Source organism: Carcharodon carcharias, chromosome 19 (genome assembly GCF_017639515.1).
Source record: "Carcharodon carcharias isolate sCarCar2 chromosome 19, sCarCar2.pri, whole genome shotgun sequence".
In the NCBI taxonomy this organism is placed as follows: Eukaryota; Metazoa; Chordata; class Chondrichthyes; order Lamniformes; family Lamnidae; genus Carcharodon; species Carcharodon carcharias.
Genome location: NC_054485.1, coordinates 108,070,779 through 108,094,552, shown reverse-complemented (window position 1 = coordinate 108,094,552; position 23,774 = coordinate 108,070,779). Strand labels below are relative to the sequence as shown.

Sequence of the window (23,774 nt, the reverse complement as noted above, 5' to 3'; positions counted from 1 at the left end):
TGCAGCATACTTTCTAAATACTGTACCTGTATCCATCTCCCTCACACTGTCAGCCTCAGTAACTCCTCTTAAGCAGCACACTGTCTAATTACTGTACCTGTATCCATCTCTCTCACTCTGTCAGACTCAGTAAATGCTCTAATACAGCACATTGTCTAATTACTGTACCTGTATCCATCTCCCTCACTCTGTCAGATTCAGAAACTCCTCTAATACAGCACATGGCCTAATAACTGTACCTGTATCCATTTCCCTCACTCTGTTACACATCGTAACTACTCTAATACAGCACACTGTCTAATTACTGTACCTGTATCCATCTCCCACACACTGTCAGACTCAGTAATGCCTCTAATACAGCACACGGTCTAATTACTGTATCTGTATCCATCTCCTTCACATGTCAGTCTCAGTAACTCATCTAATGCAGCATACCTTCTAATTACTGCACCTTTTTCCATTTCCCTCACACTGTCAGACTCAGTAACTCCTCTAATACAGCACACCGTCTAATTACTGTACCTGTATCCATCTCCCTCATACTGTCAGACTCAGTAACTGCTCGAATACAGCACACTTCCTAATTACTGTACCTGCATTCATCTCCCTCACTCTGTCAGATTCAGAAACTCCTCTAATACAGCACACGGCCTAATAACTGTACCTGTATCCATTTCCCTCACTCTGTTACACATTCTAGCTACTCTAATACAACGCACTGTATAATTTCAGCACCGGTATACATCTCTCTCACGCTGTCAGTCTCAGTAGCTCCTCTAATACAAGACACTGTCTAATTACTGTACCTATATCCATCTCCCTCACACTGTCAGACTCAGTAACTCCTCCAATACAGCACACTGTCTAATTACTGTACCTGTGTCCATCTCCCTCACTCTGTCAGAGTCAGTAAATGTTCTAATACAGCACACTGTTTAAGTACTGTACCTGCATCTGTCTCCCTCACTCTGTCAGACTCAGTAACTCCTCTAAAACGGCACACTGTCTAATTACTGTACCTGTATCCATCTCTTTCACTCTGTCATACTCAGTAATGTCTCTAATACAGCACACTGTCTAATTACTGTACCTGTATCCATCTCCTTCACACTGTAAGATTCAGGAACTCCTCTAATACAGCACACTGTCTAATTACTGTACCTGTATCCATCTCCCTTACACCGTCAGACTCAGTAGCTCCTCTAACACAGCATGCTATCTACTTACTGTACCTGTATCCATCTTCCTCACACTGTCAATTTCAGTAACTCCTCTACTACAGCACAATCTCTAATTACTGTGATGGTATCCATCTCCTTCACACTGTTTCTGACAGCAACTACTTCAATACAGCACAAGGTCTAATTACTGCTTCTGTATCCATCTCCCTCACTCTATCAGGCTTAGTTTCTACCCTAAAGCAGCAAAGTGTCTCCTTAGTGTACCTGTTTTCATCTCCCCCACACTGTCAGACACAGTAACTCATCTAATACAGCTCACTATCTAATTAATGTTCCTTCTATCCATCTCCCTCACTCTGTCAGGTCCAGTAACTACTCTAATACAGTACCCTGTCTAATTACTGTATCTATCTATCTCTGTCACACTGTTAGATTCAGTAACTCCTCTAACACAGCATACTATCTAATTATTGAACCTATATCCAGCTCCCTTATATTTTCACTCAGTAAATCTTTTATTACAGCACACTGTCTAATTACTGTACATGTGTCCAACTCACTCACACTGTCAGCCTCAGTAACTCCTCAATAACAGCACACTGTCTAATTAAAAAACCAAATAAATTAATCACTTAATTAATAAGTAGAAGGTATCTAGACCAGAATCAGGGGATTACTGTTCTTAGAATTTAGCATTTATAGTAGAAATCTAGCCCTAGGGAACGTATAGTTAACAAGGAGTCAATAAGCAGTTATTAGATTTAAATTAATTTATTAAATAGTTCTAGAAATGGCAGTTGCTGGGGTGAAGTGCTTCATCTGTAGATGTGGGAAATCTGTGACGCTTCAAGTGTCCCGGACAACTACATCTGCAGGAAATGGACCCAATTGCAGCTCCTCACAGACCACATGGATCGGTTGGAGCAGCAGTTGGATGCACTGAGGAGCATTCAGGTAGCGGAAAGCGTCATTGACAGAAGTTTTGGAGACGTGGTCACACCCAAGGTACAGACAGATAGATGGGTGACCGCAAGAAGGGGCAGGCACTTACTGCAGAAATCCCCTGTGGCTGTCCCCCTCTCTAACAGGTATACCGTTTTGGATACTGTTGGGGGAAATGGCCTCTCAGGGGAAAACAACAGCATTAGCCAGAGCAGTAGCACCACAGCAGGGTGGGGTCAAAGCACAGAAGAGCAATTGTCATAGGGGATTCTATAGTCAGGGGTTCAGATAGGCCCTTCTGTGGTCGTGAAAGAGACACCAGGATGGTATGTTGCCTCCCTGGTGCCAGGGGCCAAGATGTTTCTGATTGGGTACGGGACATTCTGAAGGGGGAGGGAGAACAGCCAGAGGTCGTGGTGCACATTGGTACTAATGACATAGGCAGGAAGAGTGACGAGATCCTGCAGCGGGAGTTCAGGGAGTTAGGCAGAAAGTTAAAAAACAAGAGCTCTAGGGTTGTAATCTCAGGATTACTCCCTGTGCTACGTGCCAGTGAGGCTAGAAATAGGAAGATAGTGCAGCTGAACACATGGCTGAACAGATGGTGTAGGAGGGAGGGGTTCCGATATCTGGATCAGTGGGATCTCTTCCGGGGCAGATGGAACCTGTACAAGAAGGATGGGTTGCATCAAAACTGGAGGGGCACCAATATCCCGGCTGCGAGGTTTGCTAGTGTCACTCGGGAGGGTTTAAACTAGTATGGCAGGGGGATGGGAACCAGAGCAATAGGTCAGCAGGTGAAATAAATGACTGGGAACCAGTGAATATGGCCACTAGGACTAAGAGGAAGGGCAGGCAGGGAGAAATTACTGAATACAGTGGGACTGGGGGTCTGAAAAGCATTTGTTTCAATGTGAGAAGTATGACAGGCAAGGCAGATGAGCTTAGAGCTTGGATTAGTACTTGGGACTATGATGTTATTGCTATTACAGAGACTTGGTTGAAGGATAGACAGGACTGGGATTGGCAGATAAGCGTTCCAGGATCTAGATGTTTCAGGCAGGATAGAGAGGAATGTAGAAGAGGTGTGGGAGTTGAACTGCTGGTTAAGGAGAATATCACAGCTATACGACAGGAGAACACCTTGGTGGGCTCATGCAGCGAGGCAATATGGGTAGAGCTCTGGAATAGGAAGGGTGCAGTCACAATGTTGGGGATTTATTATAGGCCGCCCAATTGCCGGTGGGAGATTCAGGAACAGTTATGTAGGCAGATTTTAGAAAGATGTAAAAGCAATAGGGCTGTTGTGGTGGGTGATTTTAACTTTTCTTATATTGACTGGGAATCACTTAGCGCTAGGGGTTTGGATGGTGCAGAATTGTCCCTGTACCCATCTCCCTCAAACTGCCAGACTCAGTAACTCTGATGATACAGCACATTGTCTAATTATTGTAACTGTATCCATCTCCCTTACACTGTCAGACTCAGTAACTCCGATAATACAGCACACTGTCTAATTACTGTATCTGCACCTCCCTCACAGTGCCAGACTCAGTAACTACTCTAATAGAGTATACTGTCTAATTACTTTACCTGTATCCATGTCCCTTAGATTGTCAGTCTCGATAACTCCTAAAACACAGCACACTGTCTAATTACTGTACCTGCATCCATCTCCCTCACACTGTCAGACTCACTAACTACTCTAATGCAGCACACCGTTTAATTACTGTATCTGTCTCCTCCATCTCCCTCACAGTGCCAGACTCAGTAACTACTCTAATAGGATATACTGTCTAATTACTTTACCTGTATCCATGTCCCTTAGATTGTCAGTCTCGGTAACTCCTCTAATACAGCACACTGTCTAATTACTGTACCTGTATCCATCTCCCTCACACTGACAGACTCAGTAAATCCTCTTCCATGTAATAGTGACTGAGGGATCTTATACATCAACTGAATAGTACAGTGCAGACCTTTGTCGTAATGTCTCATCCAAAAGACGTTACCTCCGGCAGTGCAATGGGAGCGTCAGCTAAAAACTCTGGAATGGGGACTTGAGTCCATGACCTTTCTGATTCAGAGGGGACAGTGTGAGCCATTGACCTATGGTTGACACCATGGACTGTCTCACGCTATGTTCCATTGGCAAAAAAAATCTTCAAACTCTGCAGAAGACTGAGACAAACAAAAGGCCTGCTAAATTCACATTCACAGCTGGAATGGTTTGGATTTGACCAGAGGTAATAGATGTGGAGACTGATTATTGTTGGCCAACTGTCTCAGAAGTGCAATTGGGAAACATTATGTGAGGGAATGGTCTTCCTGACATGTATCTTTGTCACACAGTGCTACTGCTGTGCTTCAGAATGTTTAACCCCTTCTGAGTCAACTGTCTCCTGTCTTCCCACCCTCTCCGATCATAAGGATTTAGGAGCAAGAGTAGGCCATTCTATCCCCTGAGTTTGCTCCACCATTCAGTAAGACCATGGCTGATCTGACTGTGGCCTCAACTCCACTTTCCTGCCCCCCCCCCCATAACTGTTGACTCACTTGTCAGTCAAAAACCTGTCAAACTCAGCCTTGGATATATTCACTGACCCAGCCTCCACTGCTCTTTCGGGAGGAGAATTCCAGACTCCCAGCCCCTTGGGTGAGGAACTTCCTCGCCATCTCTGTCTTAAATGGGAGACTCCTTATCTTTAAACTGTGCCTCATAGTTCTAGATTCTCCCTCAAGAGTAAATATGCTTTCAGCATCTGTCAAGCACTGTCAGAATTGTATATTTTTAAACAACTATTCTTTCATGGGATGTGCAAGGCCAGCATTTGTTGCCCATCCCTAATTACCCTTGAAGTGAGTGGCTTGCTCAGCTACTTCACAGGGCAGTTGAGGATCAACCACATTGCTGTGGGTCTGCAGTCACATGTAGGCCAGACCAGGTAAGGACGGCAGGTTTCCTTCCCTAAAGGGCATTAGTGATCCAGATGGTTTTTATGACAATTGATGATAGTTTCATGGTCACTATTAACTGAATTTAAATTCTAATGGGATTTGAATTCATGTCCCCAGAGGATTAAAGCAAAATACTGCGGATGCTGGAAAAACTCAGCAAGTCTGGCAGCATCCATGGAGAGAGTAACAGGGTCAACGTTTTGAGTCCGTATGACTCTTCTTCAGAGATTTAAGCCCCAGGGGATTAAACTGGGCCTCTGGATTACTAATCCAGTGATATTACTACTAGGCCCCCATCTCCCCATTCTATACATTTCAGACATATACCTGAGAGACCCTTTCAGTCACTATTGGCTGCTGATCAGGTTTTAATTGGCATCTCTCAATGGTGTGTGTAGATCGGTTTGTTCCTGCCTTCATACAGGACTGTTGTCCGGGAGATATGCCCTGCGTACAAGGTAAGTGGAAGCAAGACAAATACCATTTACCCCTCCCCTGGTTCCTCTGACCCTAGCCTCCTGCCCATCCCTATCTCCCTTTGACATACCATTGGCGGCTGTGTCTTCAGTAATAAAACCTTACAGCCATCTGTAGTAAGTAGTCAAAGTAATCTGCCTAAGGGCGGCCTTGTGTTCTCTCTACAGTTGCTCGTAGGAGCCTCCCATTTTAAATTTCTAGGTTTCTAACGTCATCATTCTCTTTCTCCATCTTGGGCTATACCCCACTAACCTTCCTTCCCTCACCTCCTTCAGCAAGTTCTCATGCCTTAGGATATGGCCAATCCAACCTTCTTGTATTTTCTCCACGATCTACACAAATGGCCTTGTCTCCTCCGCCATCCCAAGAGCTTCCTCATTGCTCTTGTGTTCTCTCCCACTGACCCGCTCTGTCCTTCTCCAGAGCCACACTTCACAGTCTTCTAGCCTTTGGCTGGCCTCTCTTCTCAAGGTTCACGTTTCAGACCTGTACAACAACAATGCCCAAATCGCAGTCTCCACAATCCTTTTCTTAAAATCTCTACTCATTCCTATGCTGAGCAATTCTTTATGTATGGATAATACATTTTTGGACATAGCTACCTGAGCTCTGATTTCTTTATGACACGAACCTTCTTCCCATGAAACGCTTCCCAGGAACTTAAATTGTGATACTGTTCCAGCTGTTGACCATTCACCGTCTCTGCTTTCCCACTATCGTTTCATCCAATCCTCTTAACTTTAATCCTTTTTACATTAATTATCATTCCACAAGCTTTCACCACTTCATTCACTCTATCCATTACTATGTATAGATCTGCTGTGCTAGCCACCTACAAATCTCATTACCTTCACCAATAAATTAAGCACAACCCTCTGTGCTGAACCATTTCCCCTGCTCCCTGTCTGAAATCCCTTATCCATCATCTTAAATCCAAGTTCCTTTATCCTGACTGCCTCAAGTTTAAAGAGTCAGTTGTGTGCATGACCTTTCAGAAGGTATTTGATGAAGGGAAGTGGTGGTGTAGTGGTGTTCTCCCTGGGCTGGTAATCCAGAGTCTCAGGGTAATGCTCTAGGGACCCAGGTTCAAATCCCACCACAGCAGATCTGGAAACCATTGTCAATTATGATAATAACTCAACTAGTTAACTAATGTCCTTTAGGGAAGGAAATCTGCTGTCCTTTTCTGGTCTGGTCCACACCAATGTGGCTGACTCTTAAATGTCCTCTGACGTGGCCTAGTGTTCTGTTCTCAAGGGCAATTAGGGATGGGCAATAAATGCTGGCCCAGCCAATGATGCCCCCATCCCATTAATGAATGAAAAAAAACCCATAGAGTTCAGTGTCAACCTATCTTACACAACATCCCTGTTCTCCAATGATGCACTGTTCCCCAGTAAGTGCGCAGTCCCATTGCATCAATATTTCATAAGTTAGAGGCCACCTTAATCTCCAGCCTGAGAGTAATGTGGGGTAAGTCAGGAAAAGCCATGGGTCTTCGAGCAGAGGGTGATGGTAGAGGGATGTTTCTGTGACTGGAACTCTGTTTCAAGTGGGGTTCCACCAGGGCTCAGTGCTGGGGCCCTTGCTGTTTGTGGTGCACATTAACTATTTGGACTTAAATGTAGGGATCAAGAAGTTCACAAGTGACACAAACATTGGTAGGGTGGTAAATAATGAGGAGTATAGCTGTAAACTGCAGGAGGGTATCAATGGACTGGTCAGGTGGGCAGAGCAGTGGCAAATGGAATTCAACCCAGAAAAGTGTGAAGGGCTTGGGAAGGTCTAACAAGGCAAGGGATTACACCATGAATGGTAGGACCTTGGAAAGTACTGAAGATCAGAGAGACCTTGGTGTGCATATCCACAGATCCCTGAAAGTAGCAGGACAGGTAGACAAGGTGGTTAAGAAGACATATGGGATACTTCCCTTTATTAGCTGAGGCATAGAATACAAGAGCAGGGAGGTTATGCTGGAACTGTATAAAATGCTAGTTAGGCCACAACTGGAGTACTGTGTGCAGTTCTGGTCACCACATTATAAGAAGGATGTGATTGCACTGGAGAGGGTGCAGGGGAGATTTACCAGGATGCTGCCTGGGCTGGAGGGTCTGAGCTATGAGGAAAGATTGGATAGGCTGGGGTTGAGCAACGAAGGTTAAGAGGGGACCTGATAGGGTGTATAAGATTAAAGGCGGGCATAGATAGGAAGGCGCTTTTTCCATTAGTAAAGGGGTCAATAATCAGGGGGCATAGATTTGAGGTAAGAGGTAGAAGGCTAAGAGGGGAGTTGAGGAGAAACTTTTTCACCAAAAGGGTGGTGGGAGTTTGGAACTCTCTGCCTGAAAGGGTGGTTGAGTCAGAAACTCTTGTAACATTTAAGAAGTATTTAGAGAGTCACTTGCATTGCCCTAGCCTCCGGGGCTATGGGCCAAGCACTGGAAAACTGGATTAGTGTCGTCAGACCTTTGTTGACCAGCACGGACAAGATGGGACAAATGAGCCTCTTTCTTTGCTGTAGGCGTCTCTAAAGCTATGAGTCAAACGGAGTGCACAGGGCAGGAGGCCCAACTCAAGTGAAGGGTGCTGATTTTTAAAAAGTTTCGGTAGTTGAAAAGCATGTGATTTTCTCACCATTTTTCAATGTCTTGGCACAATGACAATGGAAAACTGCCAAATTCAAAGCTAGACAGGAGGACATCACATGAGTAGATGTCGTGTGGAGACATTTTGCCGGAAAGATGACAGTTTCCACCGTTAATAATGAACAAACCTTTTTTTTTCAAAAACACACCTTATTCATAAAATATCAAGATGACCATTACAAACAATTCAAAATGGTCATTACAGAAAGTGCAATGATATTCAAATTATCTACAGTGAACATGTTAGACTCTGAGGTGCATCAAAACAGTTGTGGTACATGTAATGTTTACCAAGTGCATTCACTGTGAGTCATACAGCCCGAGGGACTCTATACAATTCCCAGCCCCTCGGTGTATGAACTAATCTGCCAGGGGAGGAAGACATACGCTGTGAATTATAAATTTCTGGACTTGGCTGGCCGATGTACATCGCTTCACCATTCATCTCAGCCTCCTGCACCCTATCACTGACCTTCCCTTTCGTTCTTCCTCTCCCTCCCTCTCTACACCCCCAACTGAGAACTTTTCAAAACCTATTACATTTCTAACTCTCCTCCGTTCAGATGAAGGGTTATCGACCTGAAAAGTTACCTCAGTTTCTCTCCCCACAGGTGTTACCTGACTCTTTTCTATCCTTATCACAACCTACCTGTTAATTTTCATAACCTATTGGATTTGTGTGTTCTGATTCCCTTTTTGAACTCACTACAGGGAGTCTGGGCTGTTACTTAACACTGTAAATACCCATCGAACAGCACGATAACTGTTCATGCAATCCAATTGCTCTCTGTGCCCAGAAAGGGGATAATTTAAACCGCTCAATCTCATTCCAGTATGTAGTAGATTCTTTGTAGAGATATTAAAATGTTCAAATTGAGACCTTTTATTTTTAAACTTACTTTTCCTTTCTGTCTCTTTTCTCTCTCAAATTTTTTTATCCTTTCATGAGATGTCTGTCAATATCAAGGCCATAATTGTAGGTACATCCAAAGTGCTGTTAGGGTGGGAGTTCCAGGATTTTGACCCAGCGGCAGTGAAGGAATGGTGATATATTTCCAATTCAGGTTAGTGAGTGTCTTGGAGGGGAACTTCCAAGTGGTGGTGTTCCCATGTATCTGCTGCCTTTGACCATCCAGGTGGCAGATGTTGCGAAGGTGCTGTCTAAGGTGTCTTGGTGAGTTCCTGCAATGCATCTTGTAAATGGTACACACACTGCTGCCACTGTGTGTCAGTGGTGGAGGGAGTGAGTGTTTGTGAATGGGGTGCCAATCAAGTGGGCTGCTTTGTCCTGGATGGTGTCGAGCTTCTTGAGTATTGTGGGAGCTGCACACATCCAGGCAAGTGGGGAGTATTCCATCACACTCCTGTCCTGTGCCTTGTAGATGGTGGACAGGCTCTGGGGAGTAAGGGGGTGAGTTACTCACCGTGGAATTTGAATGCCCTCTTTCTTTCCCCCTCTCTATTCCTCTTTCTCTGTCTGATTTGACTTAAACTACCCCCCCCTCCCCATCTCCGCCATTCCTCGTACTATTTTCAGTCTCGAATCTGATGGGTCGAGGCAGTGGGCTGTAGCTCTCGTTGCTTATTGTATGTCCCAGATGCCCTCCGTTGCACTCACTGTGCCCGTTATCCGCTCAAATTTCCGGGGCGGAGTTGGTAGCGTGCAAGAGCAGAGGGACCTCGGCCTGTGTGTTCATAAATCATTGCAGGCGGTAGGGCAAGTTGACAAAAACCTAAGAACTCAGAGCAGGTATAGTCCATACAGGCCCTTAAGAGTTCGATCAGTAAGGCCCTTGTTGATTTCGACATTTTCCACCCTTTCCCTCGATTCACCACGGCACATGGTAAAATTTGAATTCAATAAATATGAAAATCTAGAATTAAAAGTGTGATGATGAGCACAAAATTATTCTTGATTGCTGTAAAAACCCACCTGGTTCACTAATGTCCTTTAGGGAAGGAAACCTGCTGTCTTTACCTGGTCTGGCCTACATGTGACTCCAGACCCTCAGCAATGTGGTTGACTCTGAAATGCCCTCTGAAATGGCCGAGCAAACCATTCAGTTCAAAGGCAGTTAGGGATGGGCAATAAATGCTGGCCTTGCCAGCGACGCTCGCATCCCAATGAATGAATAAATAGCGAGCGGATGAGGGGAAATTTCTTCGCTCAGGAAGTTGTGAATCTTTGGAATTCTTTACCCCAGAGGGCAGTGGAGGCTCAGTCGTTGAGTTGATTCAAGGTTGAGATCAATAGTTAATTGGATACTAAGGGAATCAAGGAATATGGAGATAGGTCAAGAAGCAGAGTTGATGTAGATGTTCAGCCATCGTTTTACTGAATGACAGAGGGGCCAAACAATCTAGTCCTGTTCCTATTTCTTATGTTCTGAAAACACAATGGGCAAAATCATGTAATATTCATTCCCACTGAATAGGATTGTATGACCAACTCATTCTCCATTCACTCACATTGTACGGAACTGCCGGCAGCAGGAATAACTGTTAAATAGATGTGGTTCTGCTAGACTGCTCCACAATAACATCTATTTTCATTATCTAGCAAGGTTCACACACATCTTCACATACACATACATACACACCGCACACACACAAAAACAAACAAGCACTCAGACCCACACAATCAAATGCATGCACACAGACAAACACACACTCATACACCCTGACACGCACAGAGATGTTCGCGCACCCTGACGCGCACAGAGATGTTCGCGCACCCTGACGCGCACAGAGATGTTCGCGCACCCTGACGCGCACAGAGATGTTCGCGCACCCTGACGCGCACAGAGATGTTCGCGCACCCTGACGCGCACAGAGATGTTCGCGCACCCTGACGCGCACAGAGATGTTCGCGCACCCTGACGCGCACAGAGATGTTCGCGCACCCTGACGCGCACAGAGATGTTCGCGCACCCTGACGCGCCCACACGGATGTTCGCGCACCCTGACGCGCCCACACGGATGTTCGCGCACCCTGACGCGCCCACACGGATGTTCGCGCACCCAGACACGCCCACACGGATGTTCGCGCACCCAGACACGCCCACACGGATGTTCGCGCACCCAGACACGCCCACACGGATGTTCGCGCACCCAGACACGCCCACACGGATGTTCGCGCACCCAGACACGCCCACACGGATGTTCGCGCACCCAGACACGCCCACACGGATGTTCGCGCACCCAGACACGCCCACACGGATGTTCGCGCACCCAGACACGCCCACACGGATGTTCGCGCACCCAGACACGCCCACACGGATGTTCGCGCACCCAGACACGCCCACACGGATGTTCGCGCACCCAGACACGCCCACACGGATGTTCGCGCACCCAGACACGCCCACACGGATGTTCGCGCACCCAGACACGCCCACACGGATGTTCGCGCACCCAGACACGCCCACACGGATGTTCGCGCACCCAGACACGCCCACACGGATGTTCGCGCACCCAGACACGCCCACACGGATGTTCGCGCACCCAGACACGCCCACACGGATGTTCGCGCACCCAGACACGCCCACACGGATGTTCGCGCACCCAGACACGCCCACACGGATGTTCGCGCACCCAGACACGCCCACACGGATGTTCGCGCACCCAGACACGCCCACACGGATGTTCGCGCACCCAGACACGCCCACACGGATGTTCGCGCACCCAGACACGCCCACACGGATGTTCGCGCACCCAGACACGCCCACACGGATGTTCGCGCACCCAGACACGCCCACACGGATGTTCGCGCACCCAGACACGCCCACACGGATGTTCGCGCACCCAGACACGCCCACACGGATGTTCGCGCACCCAGACACGCCCACACGGATGTTCGCGCACCCAGACACGCCCACACGGATGTTCGCGCACCCAGACACGCCCACACGGATGTTCGCGCACCCAGACACGCCCACACGGATGTTCGCGCACCCAGACACGCCCACACGGATGTTCGCGCACCCAGACACGCCCACACGGATGTTCGCGCACCCAGACACGCCCACACGGATGTTCGCGCACCCAGACACGCCCACACGGATGTTCGCGCACCCAGACACGCCCACACGGATGTTCGCGCACCCAGACACGCCCACACGGATGTTCGCGCACCCAGACACGCCCACACGGATGTTCGCGCACCCAGACACGCCCACACGGATGTTCGCGCACCCAGACACGCCCACACGGATGTTCGCGCACCCAGACACGCCCACACGGATGTTCGCGCACCCAGACACGCCCACACGGATGTTCGCGCACCCAGACACGCCCACACGGATGTTCGCGCACCCAGACACGCCCACACGGATGTTCGCGCACCCAGACACGCCCACACGGATGTTCGCGCACCCAGACACGCCCACACGGATGTTCGCGCACCCAGACACGCCCACACGGATGTTCGCGCACCCAGACACGCCCACACGGATGTTCGCGCACCCAGACACGCCCACACGGATGTTCGCGCACCCAGACACGCCCACACGGATGTTCGCGCACCCAGACACGCCCACACGGATGTTCGCGCACCCAGACACGCCCACACGGATGTTCGCGCACCCAGACACGCCCACACGGATGTTCGCGCACCCAGACACGCCCACACGGATGTTCGCGCACCCAGACACGCCCACACGGATGTTCGCGCACCCAGACACGCCCACACGGATGTTCGCGCACCCAGACACGCCCACACGGATGTTCGCGCACCCAGACACACACGCAGAGATGCTCATGCACAGACACACACGCAGAGATGCTCATGCACAGACACACACGCAGATGTTCATGCACGCAGACACGCACACAGAGATACTGAAGTGGTCCATGTCCAAATGCAGACAGACCTGGACAATATCTAGGCTTGGGCTGACAAGTGGCAAGTAACACTTGCCAGGCAAGTGCCAGGCAACAACCATCTCCAACAAGAGAGAACCTAACCATCGCCCTTTGACGTTCAATGGCATTACCATCACTGAATCCCCCACTATCAACAATCTGGGGATTACCATTGACCAGAAACTGAACTGGACTAGCTATATAAATACTGTGGCTACAAGAACAGGTCAAAGGCTAGGAATGATGCGATGAGTAACTCACTGCCTGACTCCCCAAAGCCAGTCCACTATCTACAAGGCACAAGTCAGGAGTATGATGGAATACTCCCTAATTGCCTGGATGAGTGCAGCACCAACAACACTCAAGAAGTTTAACACCATCTCGGACAAAGCAGACCACTTTATTGGCACCCCATCCACAAACAATCTCTCCCACTGACCGTGCCCAGTGTGGGTTCAGTACAATCACTGACCGTGCCCAGTGTGGGTTCAGTACAATCACTGACCGTGCCCCGTGTGGGTTCAGTACAATCACTGACCGTGCCCAGCGTGGGTTCAGTACAATCACTGACCGTGCCCAGTGTGGGTTCAGTACAATCACTGACCGTGCCCCGTGTGGGTTCAGTACAATCACTGACCGTGCCCAGTGTGGGTTCAGTACAATCACTGACCGTGCCCAGTGTGGGTTCAGTACAATCACTGACCGTGCCCCGTGTGGGTTCAGTACAATCACTGACCGTGCCCAGTGTGGGTTCAGTACAATCACTGACCGTGCCCAGTGTGGGTTCAGTACAATCACTGACCGTGCCCAGTGTGGGTTCAGTACAGTCACTGACCGTGCCCAGTGTGGGTTCAGTACAATCACTGACCGTGCCCAGTGTGGGTTCAGTACAATCACTGACCATGCCCAGTGTGGGTTCAGTACAATCACTGACCGTGCCCAGTGTGGGTTCAGTACAATCACTGACCGTGCCCAGTGTGGGTTCAGTACAATCTCAGACAGTGCCCAGTGTGGGTTTAGCACAATCTCAGACAGTGCCCAGTGTGTGTTTAGCACAATCTCAGACAGTGCCCAGTGTGTGTTTAGCACAATCTCAGACAGTGCCCAGTGTGTGTTTAGCACAATCTCAGACAGTGCCCAGTGTGGGTTCAGTACAATCTCAGACTGTGCCTGGTGTGGGTTCAGTACGATCACTCCTGCTGACAGCGCCCAGTATGTGTTCAACCACAAACCACCAAGCATTATTCTAATCTTTCATTGTGATGCTTCTCTAATCCACTTGCTGCTTGTAGTTGTCACCATGTGAGGTGCTGTAGAGAGTGAAGTTTTCATGCCCAGGTATTCAACTGGAAAGCTGAGGCCACTCCACCCTGTAACGATCACCAATACTGCCCCTCCCGAAACGAGGAGCAGTGCGAGCTCCCCATCGAGATATTGAACCATCATGGGAAAGGTCAAACAATCCAATGAGAAAGACATTTCCCTGCTGCTAATAATTAACAGGACCATTTACTGACACTCCTTATTTGAATCTGCCCATCTGATTACAGGACGGATCTTTCTCTGTCTCTCTGGGTTATCCTCTCTTTATATTCTGCATGCTATCTTTCTCTCTGCCTCTTTCAATCACTTTCTCTCTATCTCTTTATATTCTGCATGCTATCTTTCTCTCTGCCTCTTTCAATCACTTTCTCTCTCTCTCTTTATATTCTGCATGCTATCTTTCTCTCTGCCTCTTTCAATCACTTTCTCTCTCTCTCTCTCTCTTTATATTCTGCATGCTATCTTTCTCTCTGCCTCTTTCAATCACTTTCTTTCTCTCTCTTTATATTCTGCATGCTATCTTTCTCTCTGCCTCTTTCAATCACTTTCTCTCTCTCTCTCTCTCTCTCTTTAGATGTATCCGTCCTCTCCACGTTCCATGTTCGGACTCTGCTTGCTGTTTCATTCTTTCTGTTGTGTCTCCTCTTCTTTGCATCTCTCTGTTTTGCCTTGTGGTGGATCTCTCTTTATTTCTCAGCTGTCTTTGTTCCTCTCATGCTCTCTCTCTCTCCCTTTCCTGTCTGCCTTTTTCTTTCCATCTCTCTCCCCAGTCTGTGTGTATCTGTCTTCTTTGCCTCTGCATTCCCTCTATCTCTGATTCAGTATGAGTTGTCTCCAAATTCCTTTGCCCTGTTTTATCCTGTGCTTGCATCCCTCTTTCTCTCACTCTCTGTTTAATGCTGGGTTCTTACTCATTCTCTCACTATTTTACATCTCCTTCAGCAGTTTCTCTCACTCATTTGCGATGAACATCCTCTCATTTCTCTCTTCTCCCTGTTTCATCCCATCTATTTCTCTCCCTCTCTCTATCTTGCTGTTGTCTCTCTTCTTCACTCTATTGAAAGCTTTGCTTCTCCCTCTGTCTAGCCCCTCCTCTCTCCCGCCCTGCCCCTTTCCCTGCCTGCCTCTCTCTCTGCCTCTCTTTCTCTCTGTCTGCCCCTCTGTTACTCTCACTCTCCCTCTTTCTGCCTCACTCTCTCTCCCTTTCCACCTCTCTCTTTATCTCTTTCTCTCTCTTGCTTGCTCTGCCTCTCTCTTTACCCCTTTCTCTCTCTTTTCTACCACTCCCTTTACCTATTTTACTCTCTCTTTCTGCCTCCTTTACCTCTTTCTCTCTCTCACTTTAGCTCTCTCACCCCCTCTCCCTGACCTTTACCCTGCCTGTCTCACTCCCTGCCCCTATCTCTCTCTGTCACCTCCTCTGGCACTTTCTCTCTATCTCTCTCTCTCTCTCTCTTCCTGCCTCTCTCTTCCATTCTCTCTCTCTCTCTGTCTTCTTGTCAACATGAAACAAATGCCAGCAAGGATAGAAGGCAGTCCCAGCAGCGGGTGATTCCTGTCTGTTAACTACAAAACCATCGCTTTTTAGAGGATTCTGCTCAAATCTGAGTCAGTCAGTCATTCGAGGCGGATCAGTAAACAGAGGTTCAAAACAGCTGGAATCCAGCTCGCCTTAACAAGCAACACTGTGAAACTTTGACACGGTGCTATGTAACAACATAGAAAAAAAAACACACACACACACATTTCGGAGACGCCAGAGAGATGGGAAGTGGCTGTATTACCTTAGTGTGTAAACTGCCTGCTGTTCACATTCACCAATGCTTCCTGGTTGAGACTCCACGGAGAGCTGGTGCCAGAGAGAGATAGAGAGAGTGTGTGAAGGAGAGAAAAAGCAGATTCTTGTTGCTGCTGCTACTCTCCTTTGCAGGCTCGAGAGCTTTCTGAGCTCCTTGTGTGGCGAAAAGAAAATCTTAATGGTCACACCCACAAGTATTTTGACATCAGCGTTCCAGCCGGGGCTGCAGTCACTCAGTCAGGCAAGAGAATCACACAGTCTTGCTTTTAAGAGGCAGGCAGGCGTATAAACCCAGCCCCTGCTGGATTATTAATGAAGACTTTAAGCAACTGAGTTAAGATTCAACTACACAGACTGGCCTCGAAATCAGGGTCATCTGAAGGTCTGGCACAATGGACAATAGCCTTAATGTCACTCTTCTGATGAAGGTTCAGCTAACTGTACAGGAACACACTGGTTCTTTCGATCCTTTATATGTTATCTTCAGGGTGAAAAACACTCGCGCTAATTATTGGGACAGATCCTCGCAGTATGCAAGTAGTTAGACTTTCTTCCTCAGCCGTCTAGCTTTCATCCTGTTGCACCCTGACTTACTGGAAATTTGAGCAGATAGCGGACACAGTGAAGGCAAAGGAGGGCGTCTGGGAACTACAATGAGCTGCGAGAGCTACAGTCCACTGCCTCAGCCCATCAGATTTAAGATTGAAAAAGATACGAGGAATGGTGGAGATGTGGAGCGGGGGTGGAGAGTTTAAGTCAAATCAGACAAAGAGGAAAGGAGAGGGGGAAAGAAAAGAGGGCATTCAAATTCCACAGTGAGTAACTCACCTCCTGACTCCCCAAAGCCTGACCACCATCTATAAGGCACAAGTCAGGAGTGTGATGGAACACTCTCCACTTGCCTGGATGAGTGCAACTCCCACAACACTCAAGAAGCTCGACACCAGCCAGGACAAAGCAACCCGCTTGTATGGCACCCCATCCACAAACATTTACTCCCTCCACCACCGACGAACTGTAGCAGCAGTGTGTACCATCTACAAGATGCACTGCAGAAACTCACTAAGGCTCCTTGGACAGCACCTTCCAAACCCACGACTGATACCATCTAGAAGAACAAAGGCAGCAGATACATGGGAACATCGCCACCTGGAAGTTCCCCTCCAAAGTATTCACCGTCCTGACTTGAAAATATATCGCCGTTCCTTCACTGTCGCTGGGTCAAAACTCTGGAACTCCTGCCCTAACAGCACTGTGGGTGTACCTACAATGCTGGTCTTGGCATTGAAGACATCTCATGAAAGGATAAAAATTATTAAGAGAGAAAAGCGACAGAAAGGAAAAGTAAAATAAAAGGTCTCAATTTGAACATTTTAATATCTCTACAAAGAATCTACTACATGCTGGAATGAGATTGAGCTGTTTAAATTGTTCCCTTTCTGGGCACAGAGATCAGTTGGATTGCATGAACAGTTATCGTGCTGTTCGATGGGTATTTACAGTGTTAAGTAACAGCCCAGACTCCCTGTAATGAGTTCAACAAGGGAATCAGAACACACAAATCCAATAGGTTATGAAAATTAACAGGTAGGTTGTGATAAGGACAGAAAAGAGGTAAAATCTGTGGAGAGAGAAACTGAGGTAACTTTTCAGGTCGATGACCCTTCATCCGAACGGAGGAGAGTTAGAAATGTAATAGGTTTTGAAAAGTTCTCAGTTGGGGGTGTAGAGAGGGAGGGAGAGGAAGAACGAAAGGGAATGTCAGTGATAGGGTGCAGGAGGCTGAGATGAATGGTGAAGCGATGTACATCGGCCAGCCAAGTCCAGAAATTTATAATTCACAGCGTATGTCTTCCTCCCCTGGAAGATTAGTTCATACACCGAGGGGCTGGGAATTGTATAGAGTCCCTCGGGCTGTATGACTCACAGTCATACAGAATGCACATGGTAAACATTACATGTACCACAACTGTTTTGATGCACCTCAGAGTCTAACATGTTCAATGTAGATAATTTGAATATCATTGCACTTTCTGTAATGACCATTTTGAATTGTTTGTAATGGTCATCTCAATATTTTATGAATAAGGTGTATTTTTGAAAAATAAAAAGGGTTTGTTCATTACTAACGGTGGAAACTGTCATCTTTCCAGCAAAATGTCTCCACACGACATCTACTCATGTGATGTCCTCCTGTCTAGCTTTGAATTTGGCAGTTTTCCATTGTCATTGTGCCAAGACATTGAAAAATGGTGAGAAAACCACATGCTTTTCAACCACTGCAGTTTTAAAAAATTAACACCCATGATGTGAGTTGTGCCTCCTGCCCTATGCAGGTGTGGGCGATCCATTTGCTCAGAGAGACATGGTTTTTCCTGACTTACCTCGTGCTACTCACAGGCTGGGCATTAAGGTGGCCTCTATCTTGCAAGTTTTTGAAGGAATGCTACTGCTCACTGACTGGGGAACAGTGCATCATTGGAGAACAGGGATGTTGTGTAAGATAGGTGGACACTGAACTCTATGGGTTACTTTTTTTTCATGAGATGTGGGCATCATTGGCTGGGCCAGCATTTACTTCCCATCCCTAGTTGCCCTTGAGAAGGTGGTGGTGAGCTGCCTTCTTGAACCGCTGCAGTCCCTATGTCGTAGGTACACTCACAGTGCTGTTAGGGAGGGAGGGAGTTCCAGGATTTTGACCCAGCGACAGTGAAGGAACGGCGATATATTTCCAAATCAGGATGGTGAGTGACTTGGAGGGGAACTTCCAGGTGGTGGTGTTACCATCTCTCTGCTGCCCTTGTCCATCTAGGTGGGACTAGTCGTGGTTTTGGAAGGTGCTGTCTAAGTGTGGATACCTCAGAGGTTTGCAGGGCTAGGAGGATATTAGAGACATAGGGAGGGGTTGGTCTATGGAGGGATGTGAAAACAAGGAAGAGAATTTTAAATTTGAGGCGTTGTTGGATAGGGATTCAGTAAATGTCAGACAGCATAGGGGCGAACAGGACTTGGTGTGAGTTAGGATATCGACAGCAGAGCATTGCAAGTTTACAGAGAGCAGAGAGGTTGTGCGGGTGTTGATCCAACTCTGTGGGCTGGATTTTATGAGACACCGTAAACCCCGGCCACCCCTCTCTGTCCCCTATACCCCCACTGACGGTAGGGCTGCCCACCAAAAAATCAGCTGCCCCGCAGCCATTTTGCCCTTGGGACAAAGTCCCACTTTAATCTATTTGGCCAGCAGCTCTGTGGTCCCAACAGCGCCAGATTCGAGCGGTGGCCACTGCTGGGACTACAGTCCATTCCCATACAGGAGGAGGGTTTGGAGCCAGACTGCAAAAGATAACTCAGGGCGCTAGCAGGCCTCGGCGAGGGGGATGAGGGGGCCAGGTTTGAAAAGTCATGGGGAGCGCTAAAAGGGAAGAATTACCTTGGGGGCGTGCCTCCGTTAGGAATAGGGCACCCCCAAAGGAGGGTCCATCTTGCCCAACGTCAACCAGTGCAGTCAAAGCTGCTGGACTATCTACCTGCCCTGGGACTGCACCATCCATGGGATAAAATAGCAGCAGAGGCAGAATGAGATACTTAGGCAACAAATAATTGTCCACTTAAGGGCCTCAATAGATACAACGTTGGTCAAGGTAAAAACAAAAAAACTGCGGATGCTGGAAATCCAAAACAAAAACAGAAATACCTGGAAAAACTCAAGCAGGTCTGGCAGCATCGGCGGAGAAGAGCAAAGTTGATGTTTCGAGTCCTCATGACCCTTCAACAGAACTGATTAAAAATAGGAGAGGGATGGTTTAAGGTGGGGTGGGGGGAGAGAAGTGGGGTGGGGGGGGTGTGGTTGTAGGGAAAGCAAGCAATGATAGGAGCAGCTAATCAAAAGATGTCACAGACAAAAGAACAAAGAAGTGTGGAAGGTGGTGATATTATCTAAACGAATGTGCTAATTAAGAATGGATGGCAGGACATGCAAGGTACAGATAGCTCCAGTGGGTGTGGGGTGAAATAAGACTAAAAGGGCATAAAAGGTATAGATTTAAAAATAATGCAAATAGGTGGGAAAAGAAAAATCTATATAAATTATTGGGAAAAAAAAGGGAGGGGGAAGAAACAGAAAGGGGGTGGGGATGTAGGAGGGAGATCAAGACCTAAAGTTGTTGAATTAAATATTCAGTCCGGAAGGCTGTAAAGTGCCTAGTCGGAAGATGAGGTGTTGTTCCTCCAGTTTGCGTTGGGCTTCACTGGAACAATGCAGCAAGCCAAGGATAGACATGTGGGCAAGAGAGCAGGGTGGAGTGTTAAAATGGCAAGCGACAGGGAGGTTTGGGTCATTCTTGCGGACAGACCGCAGGTGTTCTGCAAAGCGGTCGCCCAGTTTACGTTTGGTCTCTCCAATGTAGAGGAGACCACATTGGGAGCAACGGATGCAGTAGACTAAGTTGGGGGAAATGCAAGTGAAATGCTGCTTCACTTGAAAGGAGTGTTTAGGCCCTTGGACGGTGAGGAGAGAGGAAGTGAAGGGGCAGGTGTTGCATCTTTTGCGTGGGCAGGGGGAGGTGCCATAGGAGGGGGTTGAGGAGTAGTGGGTGATGGAGGAGTGGACCAGGCTGTCCTGGAGGGAACGATCCCTACGGAATGCTGCCGGGGGGCGGTGAAGGGAAGATGTGTTTGGTGGTGGCATCATGCTGGAGTTGGTGGAAATGGCGGAGGATTATCCTTTGAATGCGGAGGCTGGTGGGGTGATAAGTGAGGACAAGGGGGACCCTATCATGGTTCTGGGAGGGAGGAGAAGGCATGAGGGCGGATGCGCGGGAGATGGGCCGGACACGGTTGAGGGCCCTGTCAATGACCGTGGGTGGAAAACCTCGGTTAAGGAAGAAGGAGGACATGTCAGAGGAACTGTTTTTGAAGGTAGCATCATCGGAACAGATGCAATGGAGGTGAAGGAACTGAGAGAATGGGATGGAGTCCTTACAGGAAGTGGGGTGTGAGGAGCTGTAGTCGAGGTAGCTGTGGGAGTCGGTGGGTTTGTAATGGATATTGGTGGACAGTCTACCACCAGAGATTGAGACAGAGAGGTCAAGGAAGGGAAGGGAAGTGGCAGAGATGGACAATGTGAAAATGATGGAGTGGTGGAGATTGGAAGCAAAATTAATAAATTTTTCCAGGTCCAGATGAGGTGATCAAGGTGCCTGCCCTCCTTCAGCCACCATAGAATTGGAGGCAGGCAGGAACGCTTTGGGAAGGCCGCAAGCTGCGTATTGTGCGCCCCACCAGCCCCCTAACCTTCAAACATGCCGATGGGCCTGTAAGACCCAGCTCTGAGTTTAGCACAGGAGCTGACCGCACTAAAAGACAAACATGAGTGGCGTGGGGGAGTTACACCCCCAGGGAGCCCACCAGCTTTACATGCAGTAATTAAAGCTGCTCGTTTTAACCTAACCCATCACGCAAGAGAAAGAAACCAGAAAGACTTGCACTTATACCATGCCATTTACAAATTGAGGAAATCCCCATGTGATTCACACCCAATAAAGGACCTTTAAACTGTAATCACTGTTGTGATGTTGGGGACGCATCAGAAAACCTGCACACAGCAAGCTCCCACAAGCGGCAATGTCTTTTAGTGATCTTGGTTGAGGGACAGATATTTCCAGGGACACCAGGGGAGAACTCCCCTGCTCTTCTCCAAAGTGGCGCCACAGGATCTTTTGCTTCCAACTGGGAGGTTTAATGTCTAACCGAGCGAGGGCTTAAATTTTCTGCTCAAACACTTCTTATTTCATCCTTTCAATGGCCCTTGAGAAGGTGGTGATGGGCCACTGCAGTCCATGTGGCGTGGGTACACCCACCGTGCTTTTAGGAAGAACTGTTTGGAGTCACTCATGAATTGTGGCCACCACATGGGCATTCGCCACTTTCTCAGGAGGTCTTGTGCATTCCTCCCACTCCAGAGACTCATGGAACACAGTGACAGTGCCTTCAGGAGAGAAGGGACAATCATGGGGGAGGGGAGATTACTTTTGAGAGCCCATTCATTGTGTCTCGTGGTGGTTACGCAAGATAATGTGGACTGCTTAAATTACCATGGTGAAGTTAAAATCAAGCTCTGTGTTTCACTTCCTGTTTTCAGTTCTAATTTTGAGAAAGTCACCGCTTAGTTCAATGAGAAGCACTCTCACCTCTGAGTCATAAATATTGTGACTTCAGTCTGACTCCAGAATCACAAAATCCACTCAACAGCAGGGCAGGGGCTGGGAACCCCGTGGCGAGTAACTCAACTCCTGACTCCCCAAAGCCTGTCCGCCATCTACAAGGCACAAGTCAAGAGTGTGATGCACTTGCCTGGATGAGTGCAGCTCCCACAACGCTCAAGAAGCTCGACACCATCCAGGACAAAGCAGCCCACTTGATTGGCACCACATCCACAAGCATTCACTCCTTCCACCACCGAAACACAGTGACAGCAGTGTGTACCATCTACAAGATGCACTGCAGGAACTCACCAAGGCTCCTTTGACAGCACCTTCCAAACCCACGACCGCTACCATCTAGGAGGACAAGGGCAGCAGATAGATGGGAACACCAACACTTGGAAGTTCCCCTCCAAGCCACTCACCATCCTGACTTGGAAATATATCACCATTCCTTCACTGTTGCTGGGTCAAAATCCTGGAACTCCCTCCCTTACAGAATTTTGGGTGTAGCTGCACCACAGGGCTTGCACCAGTTCAAGAAGGCAGCTCACCACCACCTTCTCAAGGGCAACTAGGGATGGGCAATAAATGCTGGCCCAGCCAGTGATACCCACATCCCGTGAACAAATAAAAAACTGTCAGCCTCCTGTCGCTATCAAGGAACATGGAGGAGTCTGGCTTCAACTTGCCGGAGGCTTTAGAACTTCTATTTGCAGCCCCTACCCCATAAACACACTCTGCTTTGAGAGCTGAGTAGTTAATTAGCTAACCCATTGAATCCGGTTTATCTAGCCCCAGTTCAGCTTGCTTCAGCAGCACAAATACTAAAATTGGAACTTTACAGAGAAGATTAGCATGGCCCCTGCACAAGATTGACACGCAAATTCGTGAAGCGTTCCATATAAAAAAAAAAACTCAGGGTTCTTTAGTGCAGCCAAGGCAAATAAGTGCAGCTGAAGAAACTGAGTGCAAGCCTGAGAGTTTGGTGAGTGGGGGAGTTTGGTAAAGGTGGAGAAGAAGCTGTTTGTTTCCTTTTGCTTTTTCTACCATTCTCACCCTGTATGAATTGGATCTTACTCTATTGCGGGAAAGGAGCTAGCTGTTTGGTGAGTATCTGGTAAGCAGTTAAGGTCGATTCGATTCTTCAGGTTTAAAATAGTATGCAAATTGGTGGTAACATTAATAAAATATATAAAAAAGGAAAATAAAGGAATAATATAATTAAACTAATTAAAACCCATTAAGGAATAGCAGTGATATGTCAAGGCTGCAGCATGTGGGGGCTCCTGGATGCCAATGTGATCCAGGTCAGACACATCTGCTGTGAGTGTTTGTGGCTCGAGGAGCTTCAGCTCAGAGTCGTTGAGCTGGAGGCTGAGCTGCAGAC

General features: G+C 47.9%; 1 protein-coding gene and 1 non-coding gene across 3 annotated transcripts in view; one reads left to right on the top strand and one right to left on the bottom strand.

Moving 5' to 3' along the window:
- Positions 1-16,392, bottom strand: part of LOC121291897 (regulator of G-protein signaling 3-like) — a 231,763-nt gene extending 215,371 nt beyond the window's left edge. For both annotated transcript variants that reach the window (XM_041213549.1, XM_041213550.1), the window contains exon 1: positions 16,171-16,392. The gene's annotated coding sequence lies outside the window, so the exon portion shown is untranslated. The remainder of the gene's footprint in view (positions 1-16,170) is intronic.
- Positions 16,393-23,191: 6,799 nt separating this feature from the next.
- On the top strand, positions 23,192-23,294 carry LOC121292020. Its single transcript, XR_005946147.1, has one exon. It is a non-coding gene; the product is annotated as a U6 spliceosomal RNA (small nuclear RNA).
- Positions 23,295-23,774: the final 480 nt, after the last annotated feature.